This window comes from Elephas maximus, chromosome 3, assembly GCF_024166365.1.
Source record: "Elephas maximus indicus isolate mEleMax1 chromosome 3, mEleMax1 primary haplotype, whole genome shotgun sequence".
Taxonomy (NCBI): Eukaryota; Metazoa; Chordata; class Mammalia; order Proboscidea; family Elephantidae; genus Elephas; species Elephas maximus.
The window spans coordinates 26,350,204-26,360,027 of record NC_064821.1 but is presented as its reverse complement, the minus strand read 5'-3'; the positions used below and the strand labels follow the sequence as shown (position 1 = coordinate 26,360,027).

Below are 9,824 nucleotides of genomic sequence, written 5' to 3'. Positions count from 1 at the left end.
ATGAATAGTTTCTTTTTGATTAAAGCAGAAAACAAGTCATTTTCAATAATTAGGTGCATACCAGCTCTTAGACTGATTTTTGCTTGCGGATTTCTTGACTCCACCATGATATGGAGCTTCAGTGTTATGAGGTGGCAATTGCTGAGGATCCATCACCCCCTAGGGACTAATGGCAGAGGCCAGATGGTGGAAGAACCTGAATGACAAAGTGAACACTCCAAGTTTTATTTCACTAGGACACCATTGAGGTGCTCCACAGGAATGTGCTAGGCCCTCAGAAGCTCCTTTGGGAAGATCACTCTGCAAAAATGCACAGGACCAGTGCATTCAGGCTTGCTGGGAGTGGGGAATGATTACAAAATCATCGCCACAAGGACATGTTCTAGAAGGTAGCTGCCAAGAAAATATATTCAAAAGAAATATACTGTAAAATGACTCTGAATTTCTAGACTCAGTCCACACATACGGCCCTAAGCTTCTTAGCAGCCAAAAAAATGATAAAAACATGTAATTACAAGAGAAAATAAACCCATTATTCAGAAAAAAAGCACAGCAGTCCTTTTTTTGTAATATCCAGACAGGAATTTCCTCTATGTTCCTGATATTCCTACACTAAACACAATGGAGATTCATTTGGCCTTTTCCTATAACGTTCTCACTGTAGGCTAATAACAAATGAAAAATCACAGTTCTAGTGACTGAAACAATTCTTTCTAAATGAACAGGCTTCAATGGTGAGGTTTGATCTAATTGTAAAATACAGACTATTTGAAGGACTGGGTTTATGATGTTATTGTTCAAAAGGAGGCAGCAGAGAATCTGGGAGTATAATTTCCAGCAATACCTGAGATTTCAAATTATCAGCAAACTCAGATACTCTCAAGTTTTAACTACACACTTAAAACTCTTTGAGAAAATGAAGTCATCTAACCAGTTTTGAGAGTCACTGGGTGGTGCAAAGGGATACCTGCTGGCTCGGTGATTAAGAACTCAGCTGTTAACCCAAAGATTGGCTGTTAACCAAAAGATGGGTAGTTCAAACCCACCAGCCGCTCCATGGGAGAAAGATGTGGCAGCCTGCTCCCATAAAGATCACAGCCTTGGAAATCCTATGAGGCAGTTCTACTCTGTCCTATGGATTGGTACGAGTTGGAATCAGCTCAACACCAAAGGGTTGGGTTATGTGGTGCAAACAGTAAACCAAAAGGTTGGAGGTTGAAATTCACACAGAGGTGCTTCAGAAGAAAGGGCTGGTGATCTAGCTCCAAAAAATCGGCCATTGGAAACCCTGTGGAGCACAGTTCTACCCTGACAAACATGAGATAGCCATGAGTTTGAATCAGCTCAACAGGTTTTTTTTTTTTTCTGAACCAGGTGTGATGCTATATTAAGAGACTATTAGAATTGAATCCTAGATGTAAAAATACTGTGCAGGCTTGATAAAAAAAAGGCTTGATAGTTCCTAAAAAATAAAACAGCCCATGTTTCCATATTTGTACTATAACACTAGAAAAATATATGATATATGGAGCTGCTCAAAAAAATATTTGGTGGAGGAAGGAAATAAGTAGAGGAAACTGAGGGAAAGAATTATTTCAATATTACTAGAATTTAAAGCATAAAAAAAATATCATTCAATGTGTCTGCTTCACTGTGCTTCAGACCCACCAACAACATGAAATCAGCAAACCACACAGGTGTCTCAGGATTCCTCCTTCTGGGCCTCTCTGAGGATCCGGAAGTACAGCCCTTACTCTTTGGACTCTTCCTGTCCATGTACCTGGTCACTGTGCTTGGGAATCTGCTCATCATCCTGGCTGTCATCTCTGACTCCCACCTCCACACCCCCATGTACTTCTTCCTCTCCAATTTGTCCTTTGTTGACATTTGTTTCACCTCCACCACAGTCCCCAAGATGCTGGTAAACATCCAGACAGAGAACAGAGCCATCAGTTACACAGGCTGCCTTACTCAGGTCTATTTTTCCACGGTTTTTATATGTATGGACAATTTACTTCTGACTGTGATGGCCTATGACCGGTTTGTGGCCATCTGCCACCCTCTGTATTACACAGTCATCATGAGCCCCCGCCTCTGTGGCCTGCTGATTCTACTCTCCTTCTTCATTAGCATCATGAACGCCTTGCTCCAGAGTCTGATGGTGTTCATCTGTCCTTCTGCACAGACCTAGAAATCTCTCACTTCTTTTGTGAACTTACTCAGATCCTCAAGCTGGCCTGTTCTGATACCTTCATCAATAACATCCTTGTGTACTTAGTGACTAGCCTGTTGGGTGTGGGATCATTTTCTCTTACATTCGAATCGTCTCCTCCACCCTAAGAATCCCATCGACTGGTGGCAAGTATAAGGCTTTTTCCACCTGTGGGTCTCACCTGTCGTTTCCTTGTTCTACGGGACCTGTATGGGGGTCTACCTTAGCTCTGCAGCTACTCTGTCCTCCAGAAAGAGAGCAGTGACCTCAGTCATGTACACCGTGGTCACTCCCATGATGAACCCCTTTATCTACAGCTTGAGGAATAGGGACATGAAAGGGGCCTTGAGAAAACTTATCTCTGTGATACCTTCCTGTTTTTGATTGTGTCATTTGCCTTGGATGTGGACGTCTAGAACAAGTGTCAAAAGAAATGAATTATTGAGTATGCCAGAGACCCTGATGCTTCTACAATTCAGTTCTTCCAGCAAAGTAGTTAATTCAAGGGCTGTCAAGGCAAATAGCTTTGTGTTGAATCCTGCTTTTTTATGTCTTACTAAAACCAAAACCAAACCCGTTCCTACAAAGTTGATTCCAACTCATGGCATCTCCATGTCTTACAGAAAAAAACTGTTCCATAGGGTTTTCTTGGCTGTAATCTTTATCGAAGAGAATCACCAGGACTTTGTTCCATGTTGCTCCTAGGTGGGTTTGAACTGCCAATGTTTAGTTTAGTAGTTGAGCACAAATTGTTTGCACTACCCATGTATCAAGTAACAACTCTCTGAGTTCTGTTTCCACCTCTATAAAAAGAACAGAGTCATAGTGCATCCTTACTGGTGATATTAGGAATGTTAACTGAGATAGTTCAATATATTAAATAGTAAAACGTGTGAAGCTGGAACCTGTTGAGGTGCACACCTGTAAAAGAAGGAAAACCCAAGTATATTCCATAAGGAGAGAGCAATAGAGAAGTGGTAACCAACACCCTGTCAAAGGTGGAAAACTCATGAGACCCAGAAAAACAAGGCAACCCCGTCAAGATCAATCTCTTACAGGCTTCACTGTACATATGCAGCAATTTGTCTGTATTAGGGACTGGTAAAATTAAATAGGGAGAGAGAAGAGAGGGCGGAGCACTCTATACTTTCTCCTCAATTTTTCTGTAAGCCTAAAACTACTCTAAAAATCGTTTTTTTAGTTAATTTTTAAAAATAAATGAGTAATTCTCAGCTGTGCAATCCTCAGGTTAGTGAGCCTTCTTCAGTAGACACTCACTTGCATCCACTTTAAAGTATTGATTAAATCAAACCTCACTTCACCCTCTCCTCTATGAGTTATGCACATTTTCCTCTTTGTCCTCATTTCTGTTAGAATCTATATAGGGAAATGTATTTGAATGAAGCCATTTGGGATTTCTTATTAACCCACCCAGCCCCGTTGCTGTTGAGTCGATTCTGATTTGTAGTGATCCTGTAGGACAGAGCAGAAGTGACCCATAGGGTTTCTAAGGAGGGGTTGGTGGATTTGAACTGCTGACCTTTTGGATAGCAGCCATGACTCTTAATCACTGCACCACGAGGAGTCCTATTAACCCGCAACATTTACATATAGTGCACTTCTTACTATTCAAATATATGGAGCATCTGTTTTCATCCTTTTGTTAGTGATTTCTAGCAGAGTTGCCTTGTGGTCAGAAAACATAGTTTGTACGATTTTAACTCTTTGAAATTTATTGAGACTTGCTTTACACGGTATATGTTGTCAAAGATAGTAAATGTTCTGTTTGTGCTGGAAAATAAAAGTATATCCTATGATTATGGGGTGCATTGTTTTATATATCTCCAATAGGTCAAGTTTGTTTGCTGTTCTCGTTATCTGCCATCATATAAGCCACGGAGACATGGCACCCGGTGCACAAGAGAAGAAACCACCCCCCATCCCTACGATGGGTTACAGATGGGACCCTTGGATCCATACTGTTTTCACTGGCTGATTTTCTGCAAGTTTGTTAATCATCTTCAAATCTTGTTTCTTTTTACTGATTTTTGATCTGCTGATTGTATCCACTGTGGAGCAATATGTGTTCAAATCACTTAAATGATTCAAATCACTATACCCTGGTGGTATAGTGGTTGAGTTTGGCTGCTAACCAAAAAGACAGCAGTTCAAATCCACAAAGTACTCCTTGGAAACCCTATAGGGCAGTTCTATTCTGTCCTAGAGGATCGCTATGAGTCGTAATTCGGCTTGGTTTGGTTTTTTTTTTAAAACCTTACCTCTCCTTGTAGTTCAATCAATGTACCATTAAATCAAACCAAAGTAGTTTTCACCAAGTCAATTCTGACTCATAGTGACCCTCTAGGACCGAGTAGAACTGCCCCATACAGTTTCCAAAGAGCAGCTGGTGGATTCAAACTGCACCAGTAGCACTTAAACACCACACCACCAGGGCCCCATTGTGCCATTAAAAAAAAAAAAAAAAATTTTTTTTTTTTTAAGTGAGTGAAAATTCAAAATTGTTACATCTTCCCAGTGTGTTGAATCTTTTATCTTAATGAGGTTACCTTTGTTATCTCTGGGTATGTTTTTGCATTAAAGTCTACTTCATCTGACATTACCAGAAAACAACAAACAGACACACTGCATTCAGGTGGATTCCTCACAGCGACTCTAGAGGACAGAGTAGAACTTCCCCATAGTTTCCAAGGAGCCCCTGGTGGATCTGAACTGCCGATGTTTTGGTTTGTAGCCATAGCTCTTAACCACTGCACCCCCAGGGTTTCCCATCTGATAGTAGCATACTGTAATTAGACAAGCTTTTCTGGGCCCTCTAGGTGATGGAAAATATGGCGGCAATTTCGCAGTGGCTAGATGGCTCCCAAAATAACCAGTTGCCTCCAAGTCAACGCTGACTCGTGGTGACCCCACATGTGTCAGAGTAGAACTGTGCTCCGTAGTGTTTTCAGTGGCTGAATTTTCCAGAAGTAGATTGCCAGACCTTTCTTCCCAGGTCCCTCTGGATGGACTCTAACTTTTAACCTTTCAATTAGCAGTCAAGCTCATTAAGTATTTACACCTCTCAGGGACTCAGGTTAGTCCCCAGTTCTCCTCTTTTCTGAAGATGCATTCCTGTGTGGACCCAGCCCAAAACAGGGAGTCCCTGACTCTGACTCTGACTCTGACTTTAAAACTGTGGATTCCTAAAACCCCTCAGCTGCCTCTCCTAGACCACCTTAAGGGTAAAACCAGCCACCCTGATGTCTGCTCACTTTTCTGAATCCCCATCCTGGTCTCATTGCAGTAATTTCTTACTATTATTGAGCTTTTTAAGTGCTTTTCAGTTCCATTTTTTCTCTGATACAGAAACTTAAATGAAAAGCAACTGTTTGTTCTTATCATATTCTTTCTTGATTTAAAACTTTATTCGAACATCGCCTTTCTTAGTGGGGTCCTTGATATTTTGTGATGTTTATGGAAATGCCGATTACTATATCTCATCTCAAGTAATAAGAGTTTTGGACCACAGGCTCTTTGCACCCTAGGGTTACTCCCATGGTTATGCTATGTTACACGGTAAGAGGGACTTTGCACATGCAGCAGTATTGTTGTTGCTCTGTGCCATCAAGTTCATCTGACACATTGTGAACCTATATGGCAGACTAGAACTGTCCCATAGGGTTTCCTAGGCTGTAATCTTTACAGGTGCAGACCACCAGATCTTTTCTCCAGTGGAGTTGCTGGTAGGTTCAAATTGCCTTTTGGTTAGCAGTTGAGCGCTTAACCATTGCACTACCAAGGATCCTTTGGGAACACTATTACAATAGCCAAAAGGGAAAACAACCCAAATGTCCATTAATAGATGAATGCAAAAACAAATTATGGCCTATACATACAATGAAATATTATTCAACCATCAAAAGAAATAAAGTTCTGATACTGAAGCCTAGATACAACGTGGATGAACTTCAAAAACACAACGCTAAGTGAACGGAGCCAGACACAAAAGGTGACATATCGTATGATTCCATATATATTAAATATCCGGAGCAGGTAAATCCATAGAAACAGAATACAGAGTGGTGGTTAGCAGAAGCAAGGGAAAGGGGAATGGACAGTTACTGCTTAACGAGTACAAGGCTTTCTGTTGTTGTTGTTAGGTGCCCTCGAGTCACTTCTGACTCACAGCAAACCTATGTGTAACACAACAAAACACTGCCCAATTCTGTGCCATCCTCACAATTGTTACTATGTTTGAGCCCGTTGTGGAAAATTAGGTATAATAAAGACTCTGTCAGTTTGTTGTATTGTGATGGCTTGTGTGTTGCTATCATGCTGAAAGTTATGCCACCAGTATTTCAAATACCAGCAGGGCTTCTCCCAGAGTAAGACAAACTAGGAAGAAAGGCCTGGTGATCTACTTCTGAAAAGTAGCCAATAAAAATCCTACGGATTACAGCACAATATTGTCCAATATAGAGCTGAAAGATGATCTTCCTGGTTGGCAGGCACTCAAAATACACAGTGGCCAAATCAATCATACACAACAATGGACTCGAGCATACAAACAGTCGTGAAGATGGTACAGGACCCAATGACGTTATGTTCTGTTTTACAAGGGAACTGCCATGAGTCAGAGCCTAATCAAGAGTAGCTAGCAACAACAGGAAGACATTCAATGTCATACAACTAACCTATTCTTCCTCAAAATTTCCCCCTAGACGTAGAATTCATTGATGATTCTTGCCTAATCCAATCTTTCCATCTCTAGCTCTCCTTGCACACTTACCAATTAGTCCTCAGCATTTTACTATAAGTACAAGCTCTCTCTTCTCCCCATCGATTTATTTATCTATTTATTGTTGGTATGGACTTATGAGTTCCTATCTTTTCCGATGGTTTGTTCCTCATTGCTGTACTCAATGTGGAGTTCAAATTGTATCAGATTAGGCCCTTCATGCTGGCTCCTGTATCGTTGTGATATGTCCCATCATATGTTTCAACACTCCTTTACTTCTTGGAAAAACCTGGTGGCATAGTGGTTAAGTTCTATAGCTGGAAACCAAAAGGATGGCTGTTCAAATTCACCATGTGCTCCTTGAAAACCCTATGGGGCAGTTCTACTCTGTCCTATAAGGTCAATATGCGTTGGAATCGACTCGACAGCAATGGGTTTGTTTTTGGATTTTTTACTTTCTGACATAATAAGATGTTGCAGGTTAATCTCAAACCTAACCTGCCCCAGCTCCAAAATCAACCATTTTTCCACAAGCTTTCTTTTTAGTGTGGAATGGAATTAGAGACCAAGATCAAGGTTTGCTCATTGCCACTGAGGTAAACTTGCTTCTTGGCACTTTCAGAGGACAGAACAGGGAAACACTGTAAAAATGGTATGGGGGCAGTGTCTGACCTCCTCTAACATCACACGGGAGAAGGAGAATCAAGATCAATAGCCCAAGGCTGATTCTTATGCGGCAGAGATCAGATATGCTTCCTCTGTCTGCCATCTTTACTGATTCTGACACCTTACCTCCCACGACACTGTCTACTTCTCTGCTGATTTCAATACTTCATTGCAATGGCCACACAGAATTCACAGACAATAGCCATGATTATGGGGTTTATTAGGGAATTTAGTTAAAATTCAGGTTTAGGAATGCTCAGGATACAATTGTTCCAACAGGACAGCCTCTTGCCAGCCATGCTTGCTGGCAGTTCTCTCTGGCCCTCAGCCTCTTCCCCGCTAGGGCAAGTGCTACAAAGCTCTTTTAGCTCTGCTGATAAGTGTCCAGAGGCACCCTACCCCACCAACAAGCCTTCCGCTCTAGATACTCAGCCTTCTCACTCCGTGGGCCAGGAATCCTAAGACGCCGTCTCCTGCCATGAAATCTCTCTCTCCCTCTGTCTCCTGGTAATAGCAGCTTCTCAGCGCAGGGATCCCCGGTCTCTCTAGTCCTGCCTCTTCTTCCTTGGTGGTGGTGGGATCATCTCTCTGCTCTGGAATTGGCTCTCTTTTAAGGTAAAACTGACCAATCCCCTTGGTGGGCCACAGTTAATTTACCTTATTCACAAAGTACCACCCAATCACTTGGGTGGGAGTTACAAAACCATGGCAAGAAAGGCCACACAACAGTGATCCATCGCACCACACTAGCATGTATGTACGCATATACATGCTCATATTTGTGAATATGAACACATATTGTTGTTGTTTTTAGGTGCTGTCAAATGGATTCCAACTCAGCAACACTACGTACAACTGAATGAAACACTACCCAGCCCTTCACCATCATACATATAGTCCAGCTTCTCGAATTATTTGCTCAGCATACGTGTGTACATACATATATGCATCTAGCAGTGATGACTTCACATTAATACTTCCAATTTCAATCCTCCTCCCCACCACACACAGGGTTCTTTCTTGGTCTCCAATTTATGTGTGGATTGTAGAGACCTTGACTTATTCTTCTTTGAATCAAACTCTGACAACACTGTAAGAATTCCATATATGTGCTTTTACGTTGTTCGGTGCCAACAAGGCAGTTCCTACTCTTAGCAACCCTTCTTATAACAAAACTAAACATTGCTGAGTTCTGCACCATCCTCATAATCGTTGTTATGCTGTGAGCCCATTGGCCACTGTGTCAATCCGTCTCACTGAGGGTAAGCCTCTTTTTCACTGACCCTCGAATTTACCAGGGATGATGTCCTTCTCCAGGGACTGGTCCTAAGACAGGGAGCAAAGGCCCTGAGATCGGAGGGTTTCTGTTTGAGAAACAGCAAAGAGACTGCTGTGGTTAGAGGAGAAGCAAGTAAAAGAGAAATAGACTATACGGTCAGAGAGGTAATAGGGGGTTGAGTGTGGCACCTACAGCCTTAGTAAGTTAGAGAACAGAGGGGCCCCCAAATCTGCAAACAAAGTAACAAGAAATGGGCCAGGGCACAGAAACAAAGCCATTCCCCAAAACAGTGGGGTAGAGTATCTAAAAATAGCCCATAAACTTCTTTAAAGTTGCCTTTCAGAAGCAGCTGGAGAAAACCAGGCCAAGGGACTTGTGTAGAATATCCACCTGTGACCCCTGTGTGACCTCTCACCAGGGGCAGTGAGGGGCAGCAGCCCCAGCCAGGGAATCGAAGCCGGGATGCCAGGGACTTCACAGTCGTGACACCCCATAATAAGTCCTTCTACAAATAACATGGGCCTCCAGGACAGGAGCCATTTTGGAAAGTTGATGGGCCTGCACCTTAGTTAACGTATCCCAGCCTGTGGCTCTGAATAAACATGAAACTTTTCTTGCCCAAGAACTTTTGAAATTTCAGACCTGTCTTTTTTTCTGAGACGGGGTATGCCTTGCTCTAGGCCCTACTCGTCTCCGCTTGCAAGCCTCTTCAATAAAGCTTTGCTTCTGTGGAAAACTCTACGTGCCTTACTTGGTCATTCTTGACCAGCAAGAGTCAAGAACATTATTCCCATAACATTTCCAAAATGGGATCCAGACTGTTTCAGATATTTCCTATTTATGTACATATTTTGGTATATACTGGGAGATATATTGCCAGCACACGCAAAAATATCATTTGCTCAGGATTAACCAAAACCAAAAACCTG

General features: G+C 42.1%; 1 pseudogene; it reads left to right on the top strand.

Moving 5' to 3' along the window:
- The first annotated feature begins 1,675 nt into the window (after nt 1-1,675).
- Nucleotides 1,676-2,596, top strand: LOC126071166 (olfactory receptor 7G3-like; annotated as a pseudogene).
- Nucleotides 2,597-9,824: the final 7,228 nt, after the last annotated feature.